The 12,643-nt window shown below is 41.5% G+C and overlaps 1 long non-coding RNA gene across 1 annotated transcript; it reads right to left on the bottom strand.

The window, feature by feature from the left end:
* Positions 1–8,149: 8,149 nt before the first annotated feature.
* LOC134965608 (uncharacterized) lies at positions 8,150–8,764 on the bottom strand. The gene is made up of 2 exons (XR_010188464.1): positions 8,596–8,764; positions 8,150–8,426 (listed from the first exon to the last, which is right to left on the bottom strand). It is a non-coding gene; the product is annotated as an uncharacterized LOC134965608 (long non-coding RNA).
* Positions 8,765–12,643: the final 3,879 nt, after the last annotated feature.

Raw genomic sequence — 12,643 nt, 5'->3', positions numbered from 1 at the left:
GCTGCTGGAAGGCTGATATCTCTGGTTCTGGGCATAGTATAGACAAGCTGCCAGTGTCAACTGAAAGGGGAGAGTCCCAGCTTTTGGAGTTTACCCCCAGAAAAACTCATAAGTCAGACAGAACCCGAGATATCTGGCTGGGAAAACAATTAACAGGCTTGGGTGGGGACCACTGCTTTGAAGTCAGATATCTCCGGTTCCCCAGGGCCGATTTTCAAAAATCTGGTACCCCTGGAAAGAGGGGACCCTCAGCTATCAGCCTAGGGCCCTTTTACTCCTGGGGCCCTTGGGCAAGAGCCCATACAAAAAGACGGCCCTGCTCACACATCCCCAAAACATCAGCGATCCACCTCCATGTTTCACATAGGAATGGTGTACCTTTCATCATAGGCCTTGTTGACTCCTCTCCAAATGTAACGTTTATGGTTGTGGCCAAAAAGTTAAATTTTGGTCTCATTACTCCAAATGACTTTGTTCCAGAAGTTTTGAGGCTTGTCTCTGTGCTACATAGTTACATAGTTACATAGTTGTTGAGCTTGAAAAAAGACACATGTCCATCGAGTTCAACCTATTGTACATAACATTTTATTTTATTTTAATATTAATTAAATGCTGTATCCCTGGATATTTTTTCCAGCTAGGAATTATTCTAATCCATTTTTAAACTTATTGATTGTGTCCAACATTACTACCTTCTCTGGAAGAGAATTCCAAATCCTTGCTGCTCTTACTGTGAAGAATCCTTTTCTCCGTTGGGTATGGAATTTTTTCTCCTCTAACCTCAGTGGGTGTCCTCATGTCCTATGTAGTGTTTTTTTTGGTAAACAAATCGTTTGATAGATCCTTATATTGTCCCTTAATGTATTTATAAATATTAATGATGTCCCCTGTGCTGTTTGGAGTATTGTAAGTGGGATGCTTTGTGGCATTTGCGTTATAATGGCTTTCTACTGGCGACTCGACCATGCAGCCCATTTTTCTTCAAATGCCTCCTTATTGTGCATCTTGAAACAACCACACTACTTTTTTTTCAGAGAGACCTGTATTTCAGCTGAAGTTATTTGTGGATTTTTCTTTGCATCCCGAACAATTTTCCTGGCAGTTGTGGCTGAAATTTTTGTTGGTCTACCTGACCGTGATTTGGTTTCCACAGAATCCCTCATTTTCCACTTCTTAATTAGAGTTTGAACACTGCTGATTGGCATTCTCAGTAGCTTGGATATCTTTTTATGTCCCTTTCCTGTTTTAAACAGTTCAATTACCTTTTCCCGCAGATCCTTTGACAATTATTTTGCTTTCCCCATGACTCAGAATCCAGACACGTCAGTGCAGCACTGGATGAAAGATGCAAGGGCATTTCAGGAGTCCAGAAACTCACTGACCTTTTATACACACACACTGATTACAAGCAAACAGATCACAGGTGAGGATGGTTACCTTTAGTAGCCATTCAAACCCATTTGTGTCAACTTGTGTGCATGTTATAAGGCCAAAATATCCAGGGTATGTAAACTTTGGGTAGTTTCTGTTGTCATTATGATTTAAAAAGAGTAAACACAGTTGTTTGACAATAAACAGCTTCACCCAACCACTAACCATGAGTGAAAGAAAATTTTGTGAGTTATCATTCATATTCTCTGACAAATGGCCGGAAAATCACAAATTCTGCTAGGGTATGTAAACTTATGAGCACAACTGTATATATTAAGTGATTAAAACATGACTTTTATTATTATATAAATTAAGAAAAATTCTTGTTGTAACCCATTATTAAGATAAGTAGATATATCTATATATTAAGAAAAAGTGATAAAGAATAAAATACATTTTTTGTATTCTGGTTTATCTATATCCACATAGATTGGCGGAAGAATGTGCACACTGACAGTATCACATCTATATTCCAACACGCCAGTACAAGCACGGCCTGTATTTTAATGAGGATCTAAGTTGATCATGCAAATAAATCGTAATCACAGTATATGAATCTAATTAGAGTATAGCATATTCTCTTATAATAGATAGTAACTTAGGTATTGACAATTTTACACATGAGAAATAATCCAGTTTTCTAGGTATATAAATATATCAGAATAAAGAAAAGATGTTGGTGATCCTGCTGTTAGTGCATTGAGTCGGAATTACCCATTGTAATGCTACTAACACTGGGTATTCCCTGGGGGTCACCCTTCCAGGTACTGACCTAGCCTTCCACCATTTCACTTCCAAGATCAGGCGAGATTGGGCACAGGCGGTGGGGTATGGTAGTAGATAAATTGCATATATTTGTCGCCGATGCACTAATGAGAGTGCACCTGAGAAATAGATATAGTGCAAGTAGATATAGGAATTGGATCTGCTGTCCACGTTAGACCAGGAATGTCCTGAAATCATGGATGAGAGTCCGGAAATGAGTAAAGTAAGGAAATGGGGTGAAGTATTAATTTCCAAAGAAGGAGAGTGTCCAAAACTGCTGCTAGGATATATCCCTCACAGGGTCAGTGTTGTCCTAGCTTAGATGCATAGGTCTATCGGGACTAATGGAAATAGGAAGGTAAGTAGTCAGGATACCCTAATGCACTCTATAGACAGTCAAAATCTCCCCATGGCGAATATAAGTACTTCAGTCGCAGAGAAAAAATTCCCTATTGTATAGAGACCTATAGTGACAAAAAAGGAGAATAGCAAAATACAGTTCATTTAACACAGGTGCATGTAATCACATGAGCCCGGCCTAAGCTCTTGAGAAGAGATCCAATTTATGCAGATAAAAATTCACATATGCATAAGAGAGTGAAAATGGCAGGGAGAAAAGATAATTCTCCTGTCACTATTGCATTGGATCTCTTATGATTTACATTTGCTTGAAAAGAGGTAATAATATATGCAGTTAGCAATCAGAATCCTCATAGTCACATAAACCAGTACAAGCTATATGAAATGCCTATATATTAATGGGTGATAAATATCTCCCACAAAATTTACATAGAGGTCTATCAAGCATGTGAAAAATGATACCGGTGCTGCCCAGGTACCTGGGCAGACTCGTGGCTGGGTTCAGTAACCTGCTGTGGATAGAGTATTCCAGGGTCATGAAGAGGAAGACGCATTTCCCTTGTTAGCATGGGCTTGTTAACTTCCAGTTGTGACCAGGCAGAAGTCTGGAGTGGTTTAAAAACCCCTGCATGTGACCAGACACTGCGGTGTTTGATTGGGTGTGTTAATAAGATAGTGGGAGGGAATAATCTGCATTCATGACGTACTGATACGTCAGATTACTATTCCAATAGAGGTAATACCCTGTTCCCACAGGTACAGAAGTGAAGCATCACTTCCATTCGCTGCTTGGCAATGTGTTGTTTATGTTTAGGTCCGTTCCCTGGTAACCCAGGCTTACCGGAGCCCGACGGAAGTTAACACTGCCACTTCCGCCACGTTGCCTAGTAACCGATCACCGCTGTGATCGTGTCATGGTCAAAAGAAAAGTAAAATAAAATATGTCTAGGGAGCGTGAGAACAAGAATTTTTACAATTAGAAGGTTAAAACCTGACTGGTTAACATATTGGGCCTGTTAACATTAGGGCCATACCCAGACCCAGGACTGCCAGAGCCCAGCGGAAGTTAAGGCTGCCAAACCTGCCGCATTGCCTAGTAACCGATCATAGACAAAAAAGGGGGAGAAAATATGTCTAAAGAGCATGAGACACAATGTTTAAGATCTGGCTAGTTATCATATTGAGCCCGTGGACATGAGGGCCATAAATCTATACGAAAGAATGGAACTAATAGTATAGTGACAGATAGTTTAAAGTGAATTTAGAAGCATTCTGAAAAAGATAATGATCCCGAAAAAACAAACAAATAAAGGAAAGGAAAGAGAGAGAAAAGGAGAGAATGAATAAATGGAGAGAGGGAAAGGGATGATGTGTGGGACAGTGAGGGAATATAGAATTTAAATAGTGGAGAGCTGAAATGGGGGGTGATGGGGGAAGGGAATGGGGATTGTTGCACCGGTCTAAGTTGTATGGGAGAGAGGGAAAAAGAAAGAAGGAGGGAAGGAAAGGGAAGGGGAAATTGCAAATTAATTGCCATGGTGGGATGAGTGCTTGCTGTGGAAGGTTTTACTGATACTTAAAAGAAGGATATCATTGTAAGTGTGTAGGGTGTGAACGTGTATGAATTACAGCTGTGCTGCGAAAGGATGTCAAAAGTGAGATGTATGATTGGGATGTGAAATGGAGGTCAGGGAGAAGGGGGGGGGAGAAAGGTAATGGGATAAGTTGAGGGTTTGGGTAAGTGATGGTTAACGAATTATTGATGTTCAAAAATGGGCCTCAAAGTGCCCTAGTGTAAAACAAAAACAAATGTAATTGCTACAAGATATGACCATAATTAATAAGGGTCAAAAGATTGAGAGGGAAATCACTTGAGGTTAACATTATAATGGGTGTAATGTGAGAGGATCTTGTCAGCTGACCGCATCTTCTCCAGTCTGACTGCTCCTTGTTTCAGCTGACTCTGGCAGCCAATATGTGACATGCAGCTCCTATGTAAACCTTTCCTCTTCCTTAGCTCACTGCTAGAGCAATAAGTAACATTGCTGAAATCCTGGCTCCTTGTTACAGATGTAGCCACCTTTATCTTGAGTGGCCGCGGCGGTTGTCCCGTTCGACCATACGCAGCGTACTGTGGCGTAGCGAGGCGCGCCTAGCCACAGAGAGGCTATCTAATCGCACGGAGACAGACATTTGACGTTTGGCGTTACCTTTACGTGTAATACCTGCGATCAGCCACCAGATGTCGCTTTTTACAATCACCACTGCGCATGCGTGTGGTCTCCCGTAAAATACAATACTGACATACATAATAAGGACTACTTTACTAAGGCGTCTCATTACGCTGCATACAGCAAATACTGTACTCATTACGCTGCATTATTTAATACAGTACTGTACAGTATATACAGTACGACACCGACGCAAATACAGTAGTACAGCATACAGTATATGATCCATCTACAATACTTTATGAATACTGTATGTGAGCGTGCAAGTCCCGCAGACAAAACACAGTACTGTAAAACCAGTAGTGTACACTGTCGCAAATGGATGTGTGTTACAAGTTCACTATTGCCTCTCAAGATTAGGAATTTTCTACAGTGTTATCGTCCTAATCCCGTAGCCATTACAGCATAATCAAAACCAACGGATTTATACATTTGTCTGCGGCGAAGTGGTGAAGTGTTTCGCTTCCTATACTCAGAGTCCAGGGTTCGATTCCTTAAGTACTGTACGAATGCATGTTACTGTAGTTTTTTTCAGACACTTTATTATTTTTTTTATTCACATACTGCAAACCAGGGCATACAGTAGCTGCATGAGCGGTTCTATGCGATCGAGTCCGGTGTACCATAATGTGCAGGTTCTATGCAGGTTAAGGTACTATGCTCCGTACACAGTACACATACAATTCTGTAGCTGGGCAGACTGAATAGAAATGGCTACCACCTATGACTCCTTGCCCCACAGAGGCCCTAGGCTACGGAGCAAGTAATAGTCCAGATTGTACAGACTATGGGGCAATGCTGAATGAGCGTCACAATCCCCTAGCTAAAATACACAGTATGCATATTATGGTACACCGGACTCGATGACATACTGTAGCACACTGGCAAAATGGCCGCCGCCCCTGAACCCTTGTGCAGGTTATGGGGCAATGCTGAAGGAGCGTCACAATCCCCTAGCCAAAATACACAGGGGAGGGATAAGCTACTGTAGGATTGCATACAGTATTACGGTACACCGGACTCAATCGCATAGCACACTGTCAAAACGACCACTACCCATGAACCCCCACCTCCTGAACCCCCACCTCGTGGCAGGCAGCAGTTGGGTATGGAATGAGAAATGGCATAAGCTGTGCAGGCTACGGGGCGATGCTGAAGGAGCGTCACAATCCCCTAGCCAAAATACACAGAGATACTGTAAGCGAGGTCTATGCACATTACAGTACTGTACGTTACACCGGGCTCGGTCGCATAGCAAACTGACAAAACACAAGTTTTACAGTACATACAGTAAAGCAGGCCAAAGCTGCAGGAGAGTTTCTACTGTAAAGGTTCTATGCACCGTACGGTAATGTACACATACCTGTACAATTCTATAGCAGGGCAGACTCAATTGAAATGGCTACCGCCTGTGACTCCTACAGTAGCTCCTAGGAGGCACTCAGCTATGGAGCAAATAACAGCACAGATTTTGCAGGCTACGGGGCAATGCTGAAGGAGCGTCACAATCCCCTAGCTACAATACACAGGGGTGATAGAGATAATCGAGTGGCTGGAGGGGGGTCCCCTTGATTTAAGGGGCCCCCACTCCTCCAGGGTACTCCGGCCAGGTGTGACTAGTTGGGTATTTAATTCCATGGCCGCAGGGACCTGTATAAAAGTCTCCCCCGGCTGTGCATTATCTGTCCAGCTAGTGGAGCCCAGTGCTGATTCAAAAAATATGGGGAACCCCTACGCTTTTTTTGTCCCCCTTATTTTTTGCACCAGGACCAGGCGCAGAGCCCGGTGCTGGTTCTAAAAAGATGGGGGATCCCGTGTCCATTTTTTCCGTATTCCTTCCGGAATTCGACTGCAATTGCATATACAGTACTGTACCCCTTAATGTCACTGCTTACAGTATACAGTATTTAGACATGAGCTTGTGTACAGTATCTGTCATGAGGTGCTTTTTTCACTGACACTATAACTTTTTTCTATTGTGATATACTGTACAGAGGCGGCAAACTAGCCAAACGGGAATAATCAGCTTCTGCAGAATAAAATGAGATGCTACAGTACATGCCTATATTCTGTGAGTGACTGCGGCTCTATGAAATTAAATCAGAAAATTTAAATATGAAATGCATTACTAATGTGTGGCATTACTGTACTGTATGTGTATAAGGTGTACTACAATATTTTCTGGTGTAACATAAGGAAAGGGCACTACTGCATGGTCTAATGCAGTGGTTCTCAAACTTGGTCCTCAGGACCCCACACAGTGCATGTTTTGCAGGTAAACCAGCAAGTGCACAGATGTATTCATTACTAACTGACACATTTTAGAAGGTCCATACAGTAGGTGGAGCTAATTTTTTCACTTGTGATTCTGTGAGACCTGCAAAACCTGCACTGTGTGGGGTCCTGAGGACTGAGTTTGAGAACCTGTGGTCTAATGTAAATAAAGATGAATGTGGTGGGGTGTAATGTGAATAAGGGGCATTACTGTTAGGAGTAATGTGGTACTATGATATGATGTCATGAGAATAAGAGACACCACTGCATGATATAATGTGAATAAAGTTGCAGTACTGTGTTGTGTCATTTCATCTTCGGGTATTATTGTGTTACCATGCCCCTTCCCAGCAAGAACATACTGTACACTGTTTTGGGCTGGCACTAAATGTGCACATTGTTCTTATTTAGATTATAGGGGGTAGGAGCGCCAAAATGGGTGATGGTGCTGGGAAAGGGGTGCAGGGTTAGAGGCGGAACTACGTAGCATCTGTGCAAGAGGGCATCAGCCAAAATCTAGCCTAGGGCATCATGTTGGTCAGGTTTGGCTCTGATAATACTGTATACTGTACTCTTACTGTACTTTGCATTCAATACAGATACTGTTTGCACACAGGTTTTACATGAATCATTGGCAATGCTGCAGGAGTGTCTCATTAGGCAATCTAAAATATACCACGACTATGGGTGGGGATACAGTAGGGAAGTTCTGTCACCATAAGCTGTCTGCTGTGTATAGCATATTTCCATCTGAGATGCATTTGTGTGTTTGTAATAAGAAAAAAACATTTTACTGTACATTTAGTGGATACAGTATTTCTCCCCCATAATGACGTATCATACTGTACAGGTACCCTCATGTACTGTACCGTACCATACTGTAAAATTGAATATTTATTGGAAAAACATCAATATTAATGTAAAAATAAAGTATTACAACATCCGATTCCATGTACTGCACTGATCAAAATGTACAGTACTCTTATTCAGGACTTATAAAACTGAAAATAACTGTTCATACAGTACACATCAATAACATTACTACTGTATAATATTCTACATTAGTTTATGCAATAATCAGACAAAGGCAATTTTATCATTTTTTTTAATAATGCACCAATTTAAAATTTTAAACAGAAAATACAGAACTACATATTTGTGGCTTGACCATTTCTTTCAACTACAACAGGTAATACTTTATACAGGTGATTTATATAATTATTACAATGTTCAGGTGTGAGTACTTCTAGCCAAAATTTCTTTATCCCATCCACCAGTTGCTGTTTTGTTGTTGGCTTTGCAACACTCCTAACGTACCTCTTCAATTGAGCCCACACTAATTCGATTGGGTTCATGTCTGGTGATCTAATTAAAAAAAAAAAAAAAGCGTATAGAAAAAATTAATTACAGTACATTACAGTAAATAGAGAAAATTAAACATACAATATTGTACTGTTTATTAAACAAAATTTTTTTTTACAGTACTAGAGTGCTATCCAAAATTTTACTTGTACACTGTTGAAAGAATACTCACTCTGGTGGTGTGCGTTCCCAATTCATACCTTTCTCTTCCATAAATTTGGCTGAGGCGGAGTGTTTAGGATCATTGTCTTGGAATATCCTATGGTGAGTTGGGTAATATTTATTCACAAATGGCACCATACATTTCTCTACTATTGTTTCTTGGAAATATTTCTTATCCATGATTCCTACAGAAATCAAAAAATGTTGTTCATTAATAAGCAACTCCTTTTATTGTGCAGTTACACGTACTCTACAGTACAACATGTATTTTTACAGAACACAGGCACAGAATAAAGTATAGTACTGTACTGTACCTTCGAAAAATAATAGGGGACCAGCTCCTAATCGTGATATGCCTCCCCATACATGGATTTTCAATGGATGCTTTGGGCGTGGTTTTAAAGAGATATGGTTACGTTTCCTGAATGACATTCTGGAGAACCGCTCAAGGGCAACAGACGATTCATCTGTGAAAATGACATCATCAAATGTTTCACCACTCTCAATCCATCGCCGTGCCTGTTCCACTCTCTTTTCTTTATTCACATCTCTTATCATTGGAGATATCCTGTGAAGAGCCAAAAATAATGAAATCAGATACAGTTATGAAATTACAGATTTACAGATTACTGTATATACAGTAGACTGTATGTGCAGTATACTGTATTATATACCTACTGTATACATTAAACTGTACATACAGTACATTAAGTTACATACAGAGTAATATATATATACATACTGTACATACACACAAACACACACACACAGTATACAGTATGTAATCATCACAATAAGCCGGCAATGCTTCATTGCTGTCTCTGAGTGCCTATACAGTAGGTATCTCTTTTGGGATAGAATACTGTATATACAGTATATACACACACACATACTGTATATAGTATAAAGTACACACTCTGTATAATGATTTATGGCATTATTATATCACGTATCAAGGGATTATTAACAGTGCATTTACTGTATGGTTTATACTGCTTTCAGTATTTTACCTTGTTGCGCCAAAGGTCCATCCCATTTTCCGTCGCATCCTTCTGATGCTGGTGGCCGATATGTCCAGGTCATACTTGGAATGGAGAATTCGTTTTATTTGCAGAGCAGTACGCTCATCATCCTCACGAGTTAGTTCCTCCACAATTTGTTGCACTCTCCTACAGTACAATACAGTATGAAAAATATGAATTCATGAACAGCACAATCACAGTTACAATTGATGAAGTTTTTATTTTATTTCAAAAAAATTGTTTATGGTATAAAGCAAGTCATTTAAACATTACAGTAGTGTACAGTACGTACCATGTGCATTTTGTAGGAAATACAAATCTGGGCGTTGTTCTCTCGAATGCATGATAGCGCACCGTTTCTAAAGTGACTATAATGCCACTTTCCTTGAGCCATGCATGGATCTCTTTGATGGTTTTATTTTCTTTTTTCATGTTGGCGATTATCTTGCTCATCGTTTTGTTGATAGTTACTGGCATGTTGTCCAACTATAATTCCTGTATGGAGAGAAAACATTTGTGAATACTGTAGTCTAAAATTTACACATCTGAAAATGCATAAGAGTTTTATGATAGAAGTTAATACTGTACATGTTTACTATCCAGTACCTGATGTTCAAATTTAAGTATTGTATACTGTACAGTACTGAAAATACAACTTCAGTGTTATGGACTGCAATTAGTTTCCTGTATGAAACAGATACAGTACAGTAAATAACCCTCCTTGGAAGTGCATGGGCCCTGTGAGACTTACAGTAGTGTACAGCATAAGGGTCGACTGACATGATGTACAAGCATTACATACAGTACATGTCAGTACTGTATGTAAATTCTTCAATTATTGCCTAACAACAATGCTGCTTACTGTATATTAAATACTGTAGGCCTAGAAATGTGCATCTCAATATAGTAGTTAAAAACACAGGGGCCTATGTGGATAAGCGAGTTCTATGCACACAAAAAATGGCCACCGACCGTGAACCCCCAGCACGTGGCAGCGCTCGGATATGTAGTGAGATACAGTATGGCATACATTTCACAGTTCAGGGGGCAATGCTGAAGGAGCGTCACAATCCCCTAGCTCAATTACATTGGGATAAGCGAGGTCTATGCACATTACGGTATACCGAGCTGGATCGCTTAGCAACCTGACAAAATGGCCGCCGACCGTGAACTCCCAGCACGTGGCAGCGCTCGGATATGTAGTGAGATACAATATGGCATACATTTCACAGTTCAGGGGGCAATGCTGAAGGAGCGTCACAATCCCCTAGCTCAATTACATTGGGATAAGCGAGGTCTACTGTATGCACATTACGGTATACCGAGCTGGATCGCTTAGCAACCTGACAAAATGGCCGCCGACCGTGAACTCCCAGCACGTGGCAGCGCTCGGATATGTAGTGAGATACAATATGGCATACATTTCACAGTTCAGGGGGCAATGCTGAAGGAGCGTCACAATCCCCTAGCTCAATGGTCTATGCACATTACGGTATACCGAGCTGGATCGCTTAGCAACCTGACAACATGGCCGCCGACCGTGAACTCCCAGCACGTGGCAGCGCTCGGATATGTAGTGAGAGATGGTATACATTTTAAAATACACCGGGATAAGTTGTACAGGCCATGGAGCAATGCACAGGGACATTCATCATTTACGTACAGTATATAAATAATTGTAAACCGTAAATGAAAGAATTACCGGTCAAATACTGTATGACGAAACTGTGTCAATGAGCTGGAACAGTATGGCCTGTGAAGAAGTTATCGAAGGCAGAAACGGAGAGCAAATTATCAGGAGATTTCTGAAAGGTCGGAGAAGATCCACACAGCAAGTCTGCCTACGAGGAAACAGCTTTGCAAAGTGGGTAGCGGGGCGGTGACTGAGACGCTCTTTTATTCACATTCACACAAAAGGAATTCTTACCGCTGTGATTGGTGCCAATATAGGCGCATTCATCCTTACACCAATCACAGAGCATACTGTACAGGTACTTTTGAATGTGAATAAAAGAGCGTCTCAGTCACCGCCCGCTACCCACTTTGCAAATCTGTTTCCTCGTAGGCAGACTTGCTGTGTGGATCTTCTCCGACCTTTCAGAAATCTCCTGATAATTTGCTCTCCGTTTCTGCCTTCGAAAACTTCTTCACAGGCCATACTGTTCCAGCTCATTGACACAGTTTCGTCATACAGTATTTGACCGGTAATTCTTTCATTTACGGTTTACAATTATTTATATACTGTACGTAAATGATGAATGTCCCTGTGCATTGCTCCATGGCCTGTACAACTTATCCCGGTGTATTTTAAAATGTATACCATCTCTCACTACATATCCGAGCGCTGCCACGTGCTGGGAGTTCACGGTCGGCGGCCATGTTGTCAGGTTGCTAAGCGATCCAGCTCGGTATACCGTAATGTGCATAGACCTCGCTTATCCCAATGTAATTGAGCTAGGGGATTGTGACGCTCCTTCAGCATTGCCCCCTGAACTGTGAAATGTATGCCATATTGTATCTCACTACATATCCGAGCGCTGCCACGTGCTGGGAGTTCACGGTCGGCGGCCATGTTGTCAGGTTGCTAAGCGATCCAGCTCGGTATACCGTAATGTGCATAGACCTCGCTTATCCCAATGTAATTGAGCTAGGGGATTGTGACGCTCCTTCAGCATTGCCCCCTGAACTGTGAAATGTATGCCATATTGTATCTCACTACATATCCGAGCGCTGCCACGTGCTGGGAGTTCACGGTCGGCGGCCATTTTGTCAGGTTGCTAAGCGATCCAGCTCGGTATACCGTAATGTGCATACAGTAGACCTCGCTTATCCCAATGTAATTGAGCTAGGGGATTGTGACGCTCCTTCAGCATTGCCCCCTGAACTGTGAAATGTATGCCATATTGTATCTCACTACATATCCGAGCGCTGCCACGTGCTGGGAGTTCACGGTCGGCGGCCATTTTGTCAGGTTGCTAAGCGATCCAGCTCGGTATACCGTAATGTGCATACAGTAGACCTCGCTTATCCCAATGT

Source organism: Pseudophryne corroboree, chromosome 10 (assembly GCF_028390025.1).
Source record: "Pseudophryne corroboree isolate aPseCor3 chromosome 10, aPseCor3.hap2, whole genome shotgun sequence".
In the NCBI taxonomy this organism is placed as follows: Eukaryota; Metazoa; Chordata; class Amphibia; order Anura; family Myobatrachidae; genus Pseudophryne; species Pseudophryne corroboree.
The sequence above is the reverse complement of the archived record's forward strand: the minus strand, read 5'-3'. Positions and strand labels throughout refer to the sequence as shown.